Below are 18,107 nucleotides of genomic sequence, written 5' to 3'. Positions count from 1 at the left end.
GAGGGAGAGGTTGGCCTTGGGGGTTGCATTTCAGGAGCAATAGAGCCCAGTCTGAAATGCCCCAGGTTCATCCATAGGCATAGGCCCTCCTGCTGACCGGGTGTGGTGAAGGAACTGGAGGCTCATAGAGGGCGCTGGTACAAACCGCCAGGCACAGGAGTGATAGTCCCAGGGCAATGTGAGCTCCTAAGGAAACAGAGCACACCTGAGTCCTTCAGTTCTCATAAAGAAAATCCAAAAGATGAACAACCTATGCTAGGGGAAGCAGAATTAATGGAGCAGAGAGAACAAGAATTTAAGATAACCTAATAAAAATTCTCTAAGAGATAATGGAGATTATTATAAATTTGAAACAGAAGAGAAAATACGCGGGGACGTTTTAGCGTATGGAAGACAGAGTGGCTGAAATAAAGAATTCAGTATATAAGTTGAGTGGAAAAAATAGCTCCAGACAAAGAATGAATTCATAAACTGCAAGAGAAGATTGACGGACCCTCCCAGGAAGGAATAAAGAAGTGAAAATATAAGAGTGAAATTAATAAGCACGGAAGATATGTGTCTAAACTAGAAGTCGCAGAGGAGGAAAGGAATAATTTGGCCGGGGAGAGAGTGGGAGAATGCTGAGGGGTGGAGAGGTCGCTCAGTGGCCAGGTGTGCTTACTGCGCTTGCGCTTGTGCTTGCTCTCCCAGCTCAGCACAAAGCCATGCTCTCAGTGACTAAACTTCAGGGGATCTGGTGCCTGTGGCCTCTAGGGCACCTGCGCGCATGCATACATCACCCTTGAGCCCTCCCATATACATAGTTAAAAGTAAATCTACAGAGAAAGAATTATCATATCAGGATGTAGTGATGTGTTTGTCATCCCTGCCCTTGGGAAGTGGTGTAAAAGAATAAGGAGTTTCAAGGTCACCCTCAGCTACATCATCCTGAGTTCAAAATCATCCTGGGCTACCTGAGAGCTCAGATGTGTATATAAACGTCAGGGGCCAGGGAGATGGCTGGCTCGGTTGTGAGCATGAGAACCTAACGACTATGGAGACTGTCTGTAACCCCAGTGCTTTCTTTCCCAGGAAGATGGGAGACAGAGACAGGGATGTCCTGAAACTCATAGGCCTGCTCCCTTGGCTATCCAGCAGAACAAAACAAGTAGACATTGTATCCAAAAAGATTGGGCCTGGAGGGAGAGTTTAGCAGTTAAGAGTACTTACTGCAGCTAGGCAGCAGGGGTGGGATACAGAAGCCAGCCTGGTCTACAGAGTGAGTTCCAGGACAGCCAGGCTACACAGAGAAACCCTGTCTTGAAAACCAAAATCAAAACAAAACAAAAAGAATGTTTGCTTACTGCTGCATCAGAGGATCCAAGTTCAGATCCCAACAGCCATGTATGTGACTCATGAAAGCCTGTCACTCCAGTTTTAAGGGGTCTAAAGTCCCCCTTTGGCCTTTGCACTTGCGCACACGCACACACACACACACACACACACACACACACTAAATAAAACAAATATGAAAAAAAGGTGGAAGGTGAGGTCAACATCTAAACTTGTCCTCCGACTTCCACATGGATGTTATGACATTTGAGCACACACACATATATGAGTGCACACACACATGAGTAAACACATCACACATGAGTACAACACACATGACAGTGCATACACATCATGCAAACATGATAGTAGACACATGAGCATACACTCACACACACATAAGTGTACACACACATGAGCATCCACACACATCACACAAACATGACAGTACACATGAGCATACACTCTCACACACCTGAGTGCAACACACATGATAGTACATTCACATCACACAACAGTACACACATAAGCACACACATCACACAAACATGACAGTACACACTTGAGCATACACACACATATGAGCGTACACTTACATGAACGTACACACTCAGAGTTACTGGGCTGAGAGTGGAGCGGTGTGCTTGCTCCGCATGTGCAGATCTAAGGTTCAATTTCTAGTGCAAAAACAATCCAATAAATCGTAGAGTTTCTCAGAGCTAAGAAATGTGAAATATTTCAGGATATCAAACAGATGAAGAAATAAATAATAAGGTTTGAACACATTATAGTATTATTTAATAAAGTAAGAGGCAAAGTAATTCTAAAAGATTCCAGAGTATTCAAGCAAATTAGAAAAACAAAAATCAACAATAACAATTTTTTAAAAAGCTGATTAGGAGAAAGAAGTATTGCCTGGTTTGTTTCTTTTCTCTTCTAGATTTTCATTTATTGTGTGTGTGTGCACCTGAGAGTGCTTGCTCACTGATGCATGCATGTGTGATCATATGTGTGTATGTGCTTGTGCATGTGTGTATATGCACATGTGTGTATGTGCTTGTGCATGTGTGTATGTGCTTGTGCATGTGTGTGTATATGCACATGTGTGTGCTTGTGCATGTGTGTGAGTGTGCGTGTTATATAGCTCAGGCTAGCCTTAGTTTGCAATGTACCTGCTTCAGCATCCTGACATCAGTTTCTGCCATAGTGATTCCAGGTGGAAGAAAAAGAACTTGAAACAGGGTTTCTCTGTTTAGCCCAGGCTGTTTTGGAACTTGTTCTGTAGACCAGGCTGTCCTCAAACTCAGAGATTCACCCATGTCTGCTTCCAGAGTGCTGGGATTAAAGGTGTGAGTCATCACATCCAGTATGAACTGTAATTTTTTGTTGTTGTTTTTTGTTTTCGAGACAGGGTTTCTCTGTGTAGCCTTAGCTATCCTGGAACTCATTCTGTAGACCAGACTGGCCTCGAACTCAGAAATCTGCCTGCCTCTGCCTCCCAAGTGCTGGGATTAAAGGTATGTGCCACCACTGCCCAGCCTTGAACTGTAATTTTTATACTCAGCTAAATTATAATTTTACCAGAACCTGAAATAAAGATATGCCTAGGCAGCTGGGCTCTGGTGGTGCAAGCCTTTAATCCCAGCACTAGGGAGGCAGAGGCAGGCAGATCTCTGAGTCTGAGGCCAGCCTGGTCTACAGAGTGAGTTTCAGGACAGCCAGGACTTCACAGAGAAACCCTGTTTCAGAAAAAACAAAACAAGACCAAAAAACAAAACCCAATCAAAAACAGCCAAACAGAAAAAATAGTTAGGGTTAGGGTGGCGAGATGGCCTTGTGGTAAAATATTTATTAATAAGATGGGTTACCTGATTTGATCCACAGACCCATCTAGTAGAAGAAGGGAACTGAATACGTCAACGTTCTCTTCTGATATTGACATATACATAATTGCCAGAACATGCACACCCACATTAAATAAACATATTTTTTTAAAAAAAAGATTGGTTTATTTTATGTATATGAGTACACTGTAGCTGTCCTTGGACACTCTAGAAGAGGAAACCAGACCCCATGACAGATGGTTGTGAACTATGTGGTTGCTGCGAATTGAACTCAGACAGTTGAAGAGCAGACAGTTGCTCTTAACTGCCGAGCCATCTTTCCAGCCCCACAAATGTAATTTTTAACAAATGAGAAACAAATCTCTCAAGCTTTCAGGTGAAGTGGAAACTTGAGGGTTCTTTAGAAAGTCGGTTGGATGGTGTTTTGCTGGGGCAGACACATGAAGGAACATTTAGCTGAAGTGGCACAGGTGAAAGGCTAAGGCAGACTTGTGAAGGAAACTTTCACTGAAGCAGACTTAGGAGAGAGGATCTTCTGCTAAAGCAAGCACGTGAGAGGACACGGGATGAAGGATCTTTGCTAACGACACACATGTATTGGTCTGCCTTACATTTCGTCATTGAGCTGCATTTGTCAGGACCCTGCAGACATGTGCTGAGGCAAGACCCAAGACACTTGATGTTTGGAGGGTATAGATGGGACTCTACAGAGTGGCGGAGGCAGAACTTGGCTTGCTGGTACATCTAGCCATGCAACACTTTGGCCTCATGTCTTCACTGATCTTCACTTCCCTGAGAGAGTCAGAGCCGAAAACTTCTGATGTTCCCTCCTGCTGACTCATGCCAAGGCTGAGGCCTGGCTGTCTCTGCTGGGTCGTGTCACCGCTGTTGCTAACCCAACTCTACCAAACTGGACTGTTGGTGTATCTGTGAAATGTTTGCAAGTGGATGGAGCTGCCACTGCCTGCTAACCTGTGAGCTGAACTGCGCGGATTTCCAGACAACACAGACAGGAGTTGCTCCAGGGAACCTTTCTAAACAGATCCACTTTCCCAAATCCTTTCTTTCCCACTACCTCTGGTAGGTGGTGAGATAAAAGGAGGTTAAAGCATTTAAGAACCATCATTAAGGGGCTGGAGAGGGGCTGGTGAGATGGCTCAGTGGTTAAGTAAGAGCGCCGACTGCTCTTCTGAAGGTCCCGAGTTCAAATCCCAGCAACCACATGGTGGCTCAAAACCATCCGTAACGAAATCTGATGCCCTCTTCTGGAGTATGTGAGGACAGCTACAGTGTACTTACATATAATAAATAAATAAATCTTTTTTAAAAAGGGGGGGGGAGGCTGGAGAGATGGCTTAGTAGGTAAGAGCCCTGAGTTCAAATCCCAGCAACCACATGGTGACTCACAAGGACCTAATGAGAATGAGATCTGACACCCTCTTCTGGTGCATCTGAAGTCAGCTACAGTGTACTTATGTATAATAATAAATAAATCTTTGGACTGGAGCAAGCAGGGAATGAGCAAGTGGGGCCAACCAAAGTGAGAGGGTTGACCGGAGCGAGCAGAGGTCCTAAATTCAATTCCCAACAATCAGATGAAGGCTCACAGCCATCTGTACAGCTACAGTGTGTACTCATATACATTAAATAAATAAATAAATCTTTTAAAAAATCATTAAAAATAAGGTTTGAAAAAAATTAAAATTGTATTCAGGTCTTGGATCATTTGCTACCCAGAGCCTTTGAAAAAGCAGTTTGGATGTATGATAGCAAGATATAATAGTCTTCCCCCTTCAGAGTTACTTATTTCTATTTTTTGGGATAGGGTATTTTGTCTGCATGTGCGTTTGGGCACTATCTACATGTGGTGCCCACAGAGGCCAGAGAGGGAAGTGGAACCTTTGGAACCAGACTAGCAAATAACTGTGAGCTGCTGCGGGGTTCCTGGGAAACCATACCTGGTCTTCTGCAAGAGTGGCAGGTGCTCTCAATGCTGAGCCGCCTCTCCAGCCCCAAGATACGCAAGCCGGAGCGATGGCTCAGTGGTTGAGAGCATTTACTACTCTTCCAGAGGACCTGAGTTCAGTTCCCATCACCCACATCAGGTACCTCACAACTGCCTGTAACTCCAGTTCCAAGGAATCAGACATCCTTCTCTGGCCTCCGCTGGCACCTGCATTTACATATGGGTCCCCACATACAGATACAAAGCTATACACATAATTAAAAATAAAGTAAACCTTACAACCCACCCCCCACCCCCAAACCCCGCCATTGCAATGGTCAATCTTAGAGCTTGATTTGGTGACTTGCCTTGCTTTGGTGACGCCCCCCACATCTCTGATTAGTCTTTTCCACCTGGTTGGATTGAGAGACCCCTGAAAGATCATCAAAGCACAGTTCTGGGTGTGTCCCGGGCATGTTTCCAGAGACAATTAGAGCATGAGAGATAAGTTTGTTTTGTTTTTTGAGACTGGGTTTCTCATGTATCCCTGGCTCTCCTGGAACTTAATCTGTAGACCAGGCTGGCCTACAGAAATTCACCTGTCTCTGCCTCCCAAATGCTGGGATCAAAGGCGTGTGACACTACATAAGGGCTAAATTTCTGAAAAAGATGTCTTCATTTTTTCTTACTCATATGTGCCTGCGTGTGTATATGTGTAACTCATGTGTGCAGGTGCCAAAGGGGGCCTAGTGGGGTCTGATTTCCTGGAGCTGAAGTTACATGCAGTTATGAGCCGTCTGATTTGAGTGCCGGAACCAACCCCGTCTTCAGAAGCAAGGTCTTAAGAAGCATGTCTTCTCTTAACCACTGAGCCATCATCTCTCCAGCCCCATGACCAGTTGAGAGTTCAATCTACAGATGGATTCAGATGTTGAATATACCACTAGAGGGTGGTAGAACTGTGGACAATGGGGCCAGGTTGGAGGAAGTAGCCCATGGGGGCCTTGGGGGCTGTACCTCGACTTGGCCCCTCCCCCTGGGGGGCTGTACCTCGACTTGGCCCCTCCCTTTGGGGGGGTTGTACCTCGACTTGGCCCCTCCCCTTGGGGGGCCTGTACCTCGACTTGACACCTCCCTGTTATGGCTCTGCTAGGCATCCCCTCTCTCAAGGTGTGAAATGCTCTGGGATATCTCTCTGCTGTGATGGATGGAAAACAGAACCATGAGAAATCTTCCCTGTGTCAGGTTGACAGGTGTGTCATCACAACCGTGATGAAGCTGACTGATGCACGTCACTAAGCATTGACATCTGGGATTCAGGAGAATGAGGCCCAGGAGGATGTGTGAAGATGCAGGTGGGGTCGGAATTAGAGGCCCAACATGGTGGTGCAAATCTTTAATCTCAGCACTCTGTGACTTCAGGGCCAGCCTGGTCTACAGAGTGATTTCCAGGTCAGTCAGGGCTACACAGTTAAGAAGAAGACGAAGAAGGGGAGGAGGAGGAGGAGGAGGAGGAGGAGGAGGAGGAGGTGGTGGTGATGATGACACATCAGCATGGGTAATTAAACCCAGAAGAATGAAAATAAAATGGATAATTTTCAAACTAGCAAAAGGAAATTAAAGTTATAAAAGAAGTAAAAAGAAAAACTTATATCTAATAAGTAGGAAATATGGAATAAGCTGGTTCATAGATGTCTCACCATGGGACAGAAATTAAATAAATGTGGGGAAAGGTGTGATTAAACTTGTAAATCAGGAGACACAGAATCTCACATTAAACACGAGGAATCATGGAGTTGAAATGTGTTATCACTTTTAAAAGAAAAACAGAAAGTCTGAAAATAAGGAAGAAAAAGCCAGTGAGAGGTTCACCTCTGCAATTGGGGGTTCACCCCTGTAAGTGGAGGTTCACACCAGCAAGTGGAGATTCACCCCTGCAAGTGGAGGTTCACACCAGCAAGTGGAGGTTATCACCTGCAAGTGGAGATTCACACCAGCAAGTGACAGTTCACACCAGCAAGTGGAGGTTCACACCAGGAAGTGACAGTTCACACCAGCAAGTGGAAGTTCACACCTGCAAGTGGAGGTTCACACAAGTAAGTGGGGGTTCTCACCTGCAAGTGGAGGTTCACACCAGCAAGTGACAGTCCACACCTGCAAATGGAGGTTCACCCCTGCAAGTGGGGGTTCACACCAGCAAGTGAAGGTTCACACTAGCAAGTGGGGATTCACACCAGCAAGTGACAGTTCACACCAGCAAGTGGAGGTTCACACCAGCAAGTGGAGGTTATCACCTGCAAGTGGAGGTTCACACCAGCAAGTGACAGTTCATACCAGCAAGTGGAGGTTCACACCAGGAAGTGACAGTTCACACCAGCAAGTGGAAGTTCATACCTGCAAGTGGAGGTTCACACCAGTAAGTGGGGGTTCTCACCTGCAAGTGACAGTCCACACCTGCAAATGGAGGTTCACCCCTGCAAGTGGGGGTTCACACCAGTAAGTGAAGGTTCACACCAGCAAGTGGGGATTCACACCAGCAAGTGACAGTTCACACCAGCAAGTGGAGGTTCATTCCTGTAAGTGGACCTGTTGAGGTTAATGCAAGGTCATCCTCACATAGCCAAACTTGGCTACATAGTGTCTCCAGACCAAAACCAAAGAAAATGAACCAAAGTTCTAACCATCACAGAGGATGAAGGAGACAGCATATAGATAAAATCCCAAAGGACTGTGCTCAAGGAGACATGATAATTATGAAGAACAGACATAAAGAGTGTAAGTCATAGCTGACAAAATTTGAAGGTGGGAACAGATAAATCATCAATGGTGGTTAGAGTCCCTTTTCAAAAAAATGTTTATTTATTTGTGTTTATAACACCTTTAAATATTCTTTCTATTACACGGTCTAACCAGGCTGGCCTTGAACTCACAGAGATCATCCTGTTTCTGCCTCCCAAGTGCTGGCACTGAAGGCACGTCATCATGCCCTGTTATTTTTGATTTTTCATAACTATGTGTGTATGCGTGTGTCTGCCTGTGGTTGGTGTATGTGTGTGGGGGGCCCACAGGGTCCAAAAGAAGGAGTGAGATCCCCTGGAGCTGGAGTCACAGGTGGGTGTGAGCTCCTGATGTGGGTGTGGGGAGCCAAACTCTGCTTCTCTGCCACAACAGTGCTCCCTCTTAACCACTGAGCCATCTCTCCAGCCCTCTTTTTTTCTTTTATTCCCAAAAACTGTAGCTGACACCTAATGGTTCTGCATGAGTAGGAGGAGGGTGCATAAGAAGGCAGGTACGAAGGGAATTTCCTTTCCCCTTCCCCCTTCCCCCTTCCCCCTTCCCCCCTTCCCCCTTCCCCCCTTCCCCGTTCCCCCTCTTCCCCCTTTCCCCTTCCTTTCCCCTTTCCCCTTTTCCTTCCTTCCTTCCTTCCTTCCTTCCTTCCTTCCTTCCTTCTCTCTCTCTTTCTCCCCCCCTCTCTCTTTTAAACATTTTATTGATTTGATGTGTACATATGTGTTTCTCTGTGTGTGTATGCCTTGAGTTCATGCAGGTGGCCATGGTAGCCCGAAGGCACGTGGTAGTCCTGTGGCACTGTAGTAGCAAGTGGCTGTAAGCCACCTGACATGGGTACCGGGATCTGAACTCTGAACTCTGAACTCAGGTCCTGTGGAAGAGCAGCAGGGGCTCTTAACACCTGAGCCACCTTTCCAGCCCTGTAGGACATTGCTTTGATTAATGATTGATTACTGTGGCAAGGCCCAGCTCAGAGTGGCCAGGGCCACCGGGCAGGTGGTCCTGGATGGTATAAGAAAGCAGGCCAGGGGCTGGAGAGATAGCTCAGCAGTTAAGAGCACTGACTGGGATTCCATCCACACCTTCCGGTCCAAGCAGCACCGGGGTAACTAGGGCGCACAGTCGTCTGACTATCACCAGCTACCCACAACACCCGCCAAGCGATCTTAAGACTTCTGGTGAGTGGAACACAGCATCTGCTCCAATCCAATCGCGTGGGACTTGAGACTGCATTAGTCAGGGAAGCAGAAAACCCGGTTTGAGTAGGGGCACAAGCCCCTTCTGGTCTGAGCAGCACCGGGGTAGCTAGGGCACACAGTCGGCTGACTACCTCCAGCTACCCACAACACCAGCCACGAGATCTTAAGAATTCTGAGGATTGGGATCTGCCTGGTGTGGAAGCGCTTTGCCTGAGCATCGGCAGCAGACATCTCAGTTACGGGACCCCGCCGAGTGTATCCTGCACAGACAGCTAGCCATTTTCCCGGACAGAGGATAGGGATCTGCCCAGCGTGGGAGCATTTTGCCTGAGCATCGGCAGCAGACATCTTGGTTCCGGGATCCCGCCGAGTGTATCCTGCACAGGCAGGTGACCATTTTCCCGGCCAGAGGATAGGGACCTGCCCGGCGAGGGAGCGCTTTGCCTGAGCATTGGCAGCAGACTTCTTAGTTCCGGGACCCTGCCGAGTGTACCCTGCACAGACATCTTGGTTCCAGGACCCCGCCGAGTGTATCCTGTACAGCTCCAGAGAATACCAGACGGCGAAAGGCAAATGTAAGAATCCTACTAACAGAAATCAAGACCACTCACCATCATCAGAACGCAGCACTCCCACGCCACCTAGCCCTGGGCACCCCAACACAACCGAAAAGCTAGACCCGGATTTAAAAGCATATCTCATGATGATGGTAGAGGACATCAAGAAGAACTTTAATAACTCACTTAAAGAAATACAGGAGAACACTGCTAAAGAGTTACAAGTCCTTAAAGGAAAACAGGAAAACATAACCAAACAGGTAGAAGTCCTTATAGAAAAACAGGAAAACACATCCAAACAGGTGATGGAAATGAACAAAACCATACTAGACCTAAAAAGGGAAGTAGACACAATAAAGAAAACCCAAAGCGAGGCAACGCTGGAGATAGAAACCCTAGGAAAGAAATCTGGAACCATAGACTCGAGCATCAGCAACAGAATACAAGAGATGGAAGAGAGAATCTCAGGTGCAGAAGATTCCATAGAGAACATCGACACAACAGTCAAAGAAAATACAAAATGCAAAAAGATCCTAACTCAAAACATCCAGGAAATCCAGGACACAATGAGAAGACCAAACCTACAGATAATAGGAGTTGATGAGAATGAAGATTTTCAACTTAAAGGGCCAGCAAATATATTCAACAAAATTATAGAAGAAAACTTCCCAAACCTAAAGAATGACATGCCCATGAACATACAAGAAGCCTACAGAACTCCAAATAGACTGGACCAGAAAAGAAATTCCTCCCAACACATAATAATCAGAACGACAAATGCACTAAATAAAGAGAGAATATTAAAAGCAGTAAGGGAGAAAGGTCAAGTAACATATAAGGGCAGACCTATCAGAATTACACCAGACTTTTCACCAGAGACTATGAAAGCCAGAAGAGCCTGGACAGATGTAATACAGACACTAAGAGAACACAAATGCCAGCCCAGGCTACTATACCCGGCCAAACTCTCAATTACCATAGATGGAGAAAACAAAGTATTCCACGACAAAACCAAATTCACACATTATCTTTCCACGAATCCAGCCCTTCAAAGGATAATAAGAGAAAAGAAGCAGTACAAGGACGGAAATCACGCCCTAGAACAAGCAAGAAAGTAATCTCTTACACGCGTTCTCACGACCGGCCAGGAAAGACACAACAAACCAGAATCTTCTGCGGCAAAACTTTATTGCTTACATCTTCAGGAGCAAGAGTGCAAAACTCAAACCCAAAAACGAAAGCGAAACCCCGTCCCTATTTAGGAGAGTTATCCTTCGCCTAGGACGTATCACTCCCTGATTGGCTGCAGCCCATGGCCGAGTTGTTGCCACGGGAAGGCAGAGTACATGGGGTGGAGAAATACCCTTGGCACATGCGCAGATTATTTGTTTACCACTTAGAACACAGCTGTCAGCGCCATCTTGTGACGGCGAATGTGGGGGCGGCTTCCCACAGTTCCCCCTTTTCTATTAATAAGAGCAATAGGCCACCCATATTAATGAGAGTGGAGATAGAGGTCAAATCCCCAGTGTGCAGGTAAAGGAGCCATGTACAGGATTAGCTCTTAGGCTCACAGGCTTTTACCCAGAGCAACCCTGACCTGCTCCCGTGTCGTTTTACCTGGAGAGAAGGACACTTGGACACTCAACCTTCTTGAAAGATGACATGTCTCCCTAGAATAGGCTCATATATGCCGCAGAGCCCTTCTACTGCAGTGCTTAGCCGTGCAACTCTCTCGGGCTGCTGAAGCACACTCACTCTATCCCGTGCAATGAGACTAGCCTCGTGGTGTGCAAGAGCTGAGTGGCCAGCGACCTATTGCTTAAGCATAGATAACCATAAATCAGGGGAAGCACCATGTTCTAGTGCTGCAAGCGCCTGGGCAATAACCACCTTGTCTCTCCTAGTTTGGGCCTTAAGCTTACAGACCAACCAGAGAAGCAACACTAATCCACAGCAAAGTGTATCTCCAAATAATATCAATCCCACCCATTCTTTAAAGAAGGAAAATGCTGAGGAGATCCAATTGGGTAATCCTTTGGTCAGGGACAGGTCCAAGCGCGTGGAGTTGACCTGAAGTCTCAATTCCCGAAGGATCTGTTCAAATTCAGCCGTCCAATTCTGTAACATATACTGAGAAAGACTTTTTGACAAATTAGCTGCCCTAGTAAATTTCTCATACTGAATGGAAGTAACACACAATCCCGGAAACTTTTGTTCACATCCCAGCTGAACTATTTGCCATAATACATCTAGTTGTTTCTGGACAAGATCTATGCGTTGATTAACCAGCATGAGACCACCCTGTATCTTGACATTAGCTGAGGCCTGTTTATCTATGACTGTAGTCACTGAGGCTGACAAAGTGTTAATGGTGTCAGTCGTCTGGACCTGTATTTCAGGGGAATGTTGACAATCCATAACTCCAGGGTGGACTACTAAGCCCTGCAAGGTGAGTGAACCCCGGCCGAGAATAAGGCCCATGGTTCCCGGGGGCAAGGATGGTATAGGCTCCACTGGCACCGGCTGAATACTCATTTGAGGCATTAATAGGAAGTCGGAGGCGGCACACAGGTCCACCCTTGTGGGTCTTCCTGGGTCGCCTCTCTGACTGCTTCCTGGGTCCTGACAAACCGGTTCCCATATCTTTGAGGGCCCTGGGACCGAGGGCCCGATGACCCGTTTTTTGGCACATCAGCTGATTGACTATCAGGCGGGGGAAGGAGTCTGCCATTTATATCCCTCACAGAGCGACACTGGTCGGCTCTATGATAACCCTTGCCACACTTAGAGCAAAGAGTGAGAGTCCCCCCCTGTTTATCTGGAGCTCTGCAATCTTTCTTAAGATGCCCAGGCTTTCCGCAGTTAAAACATGTCCTCTGATCATTTCTGCCCATGGAGCGGTTTTGGGATTGAAGGATGGCAGCCGCTAAACCTGCATTGGTGAGAGGTCCCCCAAGCTCTCGACAAACCCTGAGCCAGTCTTGTAAGCCTTTGTTCTTTCTTGGGGCTATGGCCGCTCGGCACTCCTTTGTGGCTTGCTCATAAATGAGCTGTTCTACCAGAGGTGCGGCTTGCTCTGAATCTCCAAAAATGCGCTCTGCTGCCTCTGTCATTCTGGCCACAAAATCTGAGAAGGACTCCTGAGGTCCCTGGACGATCTTTGTTAGTTGTCCAGTGGCTTCACCTGCTCGGGAGAGCGCCTTCCAGGCCCTAATAGCCGTGGAGGAAATTTGGGCATAAGCTCCCCAATGGTAGTTTGTCTGATCAGCAGAATAAGCTCCCTGACCCGTTAACAAGTCAAAAGTCCAATCTCTCTGCTCTGGAGTCAAAGCAGCTGCGTTTGCTCGGGCCTGCGCTTGTGCAGCCTCATGCCAAAGAGCTCTCCATTCCATATATTTGCCCATACTAGGGAGAGCGGCTTTTACAATCGTTTGCCAGTCGGCAGGAGTTAGTGCCATGCCGGCAAGCCTGTCTAACTGCACCAAGGTAAAATTAGCATTGGTTCCATATTTACGGACCGACTCGGCAAGCTCTTTAATCTGCACATATTCTACCGGAGCGTGGACACGCCCACCCTCGGCTCCTTCAAAGACCGGAAATGCCTGTTGTATTTTCCTTTGTTCCTCTCTGGGAATGAATGAGTCTGCGCATTGCCTCTTTGCGCATTGTCTCTCTGCGCAGGGCTGACGCACTACGCAGGGCGGGGGCTCCGCATAGGGCGGAAGTGCACCTTGAAGCCGACTGCCCGGAGGCCAAGCAGTAAACTGGCCTTCGCCAGCCGCTTTTGGCTTTTTTCTTGACCAATTAGCTCGCATTTTATCTGGCTGGCACTTTTCTCTCTCATAACGAGCTGCTTCTTCCTCCCAGTCTGTTTCTTCAGAGGAGAATTCGTCATCTGATTCAGAGCTACTAAGAGCTGGCTTCTCTAATTGATCTTTTTTCTTTTCTTTTTTCTTTTCCTTCCTTCTAATCTCTCCCCAGGTATTCCTACCTGACCTTAACTTTTCCTCGGGTTCAAGACCCTTGGAAAGGCCTGTATACTTATTCTGTGTACCATATTTCCTCTTTGCTCCTACTCTCTCTCCCCGCTTTACTTCTGATAGATTGCCCTGAATTTCATCCAGAATTTTCAGCCCTACCTTAATCACTTGATAACATGTGAAAAAGAACAAAAGGGCTCCTAACACTAGAAAAAATTCAAGGCCAAACATACCTTGTAAAGCTATTTCCCACTTTACTTCTGATAGACTGTCTTGAATTTCCTTAGAAAGTTCAAGACCAGACTTACCTTGTAAAGCTATACTTACTGGTACCCCTGTTCCCCAGCTGAAGAGTTCTGAATTCATGCAGTTGAATCCTTCTCAACAGTCTGTTTTACGGGAACCTTTATGACCGTGACCCGCAGTTCTGGTTCCGGAATGAGGAATCTTCCTTGCGCCGGTGATGGTTAACTCCCGTCCCGAGTTTTTCTTCCTGGGTTTCCGGCACCAACTCTTACACGCGTTCTCACGACCGGCCAGGAAAGACACAACAAACCAGAATCTTCTGCGGCAAAACTTTATTGCTTACATCTTCAGGAGCAAGAGTGCAAAACTCAAACCCAAAAACGAAAGCGAAACCCCGTCCCTATTTAGGAGAGTTATCCTTCGCCTAGGACGTATCACTCCCTGATTGGCTGCAGCCCATGGCCGAGTTGTTGCCACGGGGAAGGCAGAGTACATGGGGTGGAGAAATACCCTTGGCACATGCGCAGATTATTTGTTTACCACTTAGAACACAGCTGTCAGCGCCATCTTGTGACGGCGAATGTGGGGGCGGCTTCCCACAGTAATCCCTCAACAAACCAAAAAGAAGACAGCCACAAGAACAGAATGCCAACTGTAACAACAAAAATAAAAGGAAGCAACAATTACTTTTCCTTAATATCTCTTAATATCAATGGACTCAATTCCCCAATAAAAAGACATAGACTAACAGACTGGCTACACAAACAGGACCCAACATTCTGCTGCTTACAGGAAACCCATCTCAGGGAAAAAGACAGACACTACCTCAGAGTGAAAGGCTAGAAAACAATTTTCCAAGCAAATGGTCTGAAGAAACAAGCTGGAGTAGCCATTCTAATATCTAACAAAATCGACTTCCAACCCAAAGTTATCAAAAAAGACAAGGAGGGACACTTCATACTCATCAAAGGTAAAATCCTCCAAGAGGAACTCTCAATTCTGAATATCTACGCTCCAAATGCAAGGGCAGCCACATTCATTAAAGACACATTAGTAAAGCTCAAAGCACACATTGCACCTCACACAATAATAGTGGGAGACTTCAACACACTACTTTCATCAATGGACAGATCGTGGAAACCAAAACTAAACAGGGACACAGTGAAACTAACAGAAGTTATGAAACAAATGGACCTGACAGATATCTACAGAACATTTTATCCTAAAACAAAAGGATATACCTTCTTCTCAGCACCTCACGGGACCTTCTCCAAAACTGACCATATAATTGGTCACAAAACAGGCCTCAATAGATACAAAAATATTGAAATTGTCCCATGTATCCTATCAGACCACCATGGCCTAAGGCTGATCTTCAATAACAACATAAATAATGGAAAGCCAACATTCACGTGGAAACTGAACAACACTCTTCTCAATGATACCTTGGTCAAGGAAGGAATAAAGAAAGAAATTAAAGACTTTTTAGAGTTTAATGAAAATGAAGCCACAACATACCCAAACCTATGGGACACAATGAAAGCATTTCTAAGAGGGAAACTCATAGCTCTGAGTGCCTCCAAGAAGAAATGGGAGAGAGCACATACTAGCAGCTTGACAACACATCTAAAAGCTCTAGAAAAAAAGGAAGCAAATTCACCCAAGAGGAGTAGACGGCAGGAAATAATCAAACGCAGGGGTGAAATCAACCAAGTGGAAACAAGAAGAACTATTCAAAGAATTAACCAAACGAGGAGTTGGTTCTTTGAGAAAATCAACAAGATAGATAAACCCTTAGCTAGACTCACTAGAGGGCACAGGGACAACATCCTAATTAACAAAATCAGAAATGAAAAGGGAGACATAACAACAGATCCTGAAGAAATCCAAAACACCATCAGATCCTTCTACAAAAGGCTATACTCAACAAAACTGGAAAACCTGGACGAAATGGACAAATTTCTAGACAGATACCAGGTACCAAAGTTAAATCAGGATCAAGTTAACAATCTAAACAGTCCCATATCTCCTAAGGAAATAGAAGCAGTCATTAATAGTCTCCCAGCCAAAAAAAGCCCAGGACCAGACGGGTTTAGTGCAGAGTTCTACCAGACCTTCAAAGAAGATCTAATCCCAGTTCTGCACAAACTATTCCACAAAATAGAAGTAGAGGGAACTCTACCCAACTCATTCTATGAAGCCACAATTACTCTGATACCTAAACCACAGAAAGATCCAACAAAGATAGAGAACTTCAGACCAATTTCCCTTATGAATATTGATGCAAAAATCCTCAATAAAATTCTCGCTAACCGAATCCAAGAACACATTAAAGCAATCATCCATCCTGACCAAGTAGGTTTTATTCCAGGGATGCAGGGATGGTTTAATATACAAAAATCCATCAATGTAATCCATTATATAAACAAACTCAAAGACAAAAACCACATGATCATCTCGTTAGATGAGGAAAAAGCATTCGACAAGATCCAACACCCATTCATGATAAAAGTTTTGGAAAGATCAGGAATTCAAGGCCAATACCTAAACATGATAAAAGCAATCTACAGCAAACCAGTAGCCAACATCAAAGTAAATGGTGAGAAGCTTGAAGCAATCCCACTAAAATCAGGGACTAGACAAGGCTGCCCACTTTCTCCCTACCTCTTCAACATAGTACTTGAAGTCCTAGCCAGAGCAATTCAACAACAAAAGGAGATCAAGGGGATACAAATTGGAAAAAATGAAGTCAAAATATCACTTTTTGCAGATGATATGATAGTATATATAAGTGACCCTAAAAATTCCACCAGAGAACTCCTAAACCTGATAAACAGCTTCGGTGAAGTAGCTGGATATAAAATTAAATCAAACAAGTCAATGGCCTTTCTCTACACAAAGAATAAACAGGCTGAGAAAGAAATTAGGGAAACAACACCCTTCTCAATAGTCACAAATAATATGAAATATCTTGGCATGACTCTAACTAAGGAAGTCAAAGATCTGTATAATAAAAACTTCAAGTCCCTGAAGAAAGAAATTAAAGAAGATCTCAGAAGATGGAAAGATCTCCCATGCTCATGGATTGGCAGGATCAACATTGTAAAAATGGCTATCTTGCCAAAAGCAATCTACAGATTCAATGCAATCCCCATCAAAATTCCAACTCAATTCTTCAACGAATTAGAAAGAGCAATCTGCAAATTCATCTGGAATAACAAAAAACCTAGGATAGCAAAAACTCTTCTCAAGGATAAAAGTACCTCTGGTGGAATCACCATGCCTGACCTAAAGCTTTACTACAGAGCAATTGTGGTAAAAACTGCATGGTACTGGTATAGTGACAGTCAAGTAGACCAATGGAATAGAATTGAAGACCCAGAAATGAACCCACACACCTATGGTCACTTGATCTTCGACAAGGGAGCTAAAACCATCCATGTGGGGAGCGGGTGTGGCGGCAGTCCCAAAGGCGCCAGGGACTGCAGCTAAGTCATATGACTTTCACCTGACTTCCTCATATAAACACAAACATCTTGAGTGCTGCGCAGGTGTACCAGGATACAGGTGAATCCATTTTGGTGGAGATTTGCCCCTGCTGCCCTGATTAGCTGAAGCCTCGTGACTGGCGAGGGGGCGTGGCCTGCGGTGCGTGGATGAGAGAGAGTATAAAAGAGTGAGAGGCCCAGGGTTCGGGGGAGATATAAAAACAAGGGAGATATAAACAAGGGAGATATAAACAGGGGAGATATAAAAACAAGGGAGATATAAAAACAAGGGAGATATAAAAACAAGGGAGATATAAAAACAAGGGAGATATAAACAAGGGAGATATAAACAAGAAGAAACAGGACTGAATAAATGTGTGCAGAAGGATCCTGTAGCAGCGTCGTTCTTCCTGGCCAGTTGGGCGCGCGTAACACATCCAGTGGACAAAAGACAGCATTTTCAACAAATGGTGCTGGCACAACTGGTTGTTATCATGTAGAAGAATGCGAATCGACCCATTCCTCTCTCCTTGTACTAAGGTCAAATCTAAGTGGATCAAGGAACTTCACATAAAACCAGAGACACTGAAACTTATAGAGGAGAAAGTGGGGAAAAGTCTCGAAGATATGGGCACAGGGAAAAAATTCCTGAATAGAACAGCAATGGCTTGTGCTGTAAGATCGAGGATTGACAAATGGGACCTCATGAAACTGCAAAGCTTCTGCAAGGCAAAAGACACCGTC

The sequence above is a fragment of the Mus musculus genome, chromosome 19, assembly GCF_000001635.26.
Source record: "Mus musculus strain C57BL/6J chromosome 19, GRCm38.p6 C57BL/6J".
Classification (NCBI taxonomy): Eukaryota; Metazoa; Chordata; class Mammalia; order Rodentia; family Muridae; genus Mus; species Mus musculus.
Note: the sequence above shows the minus strand (reverse complement) of the source record.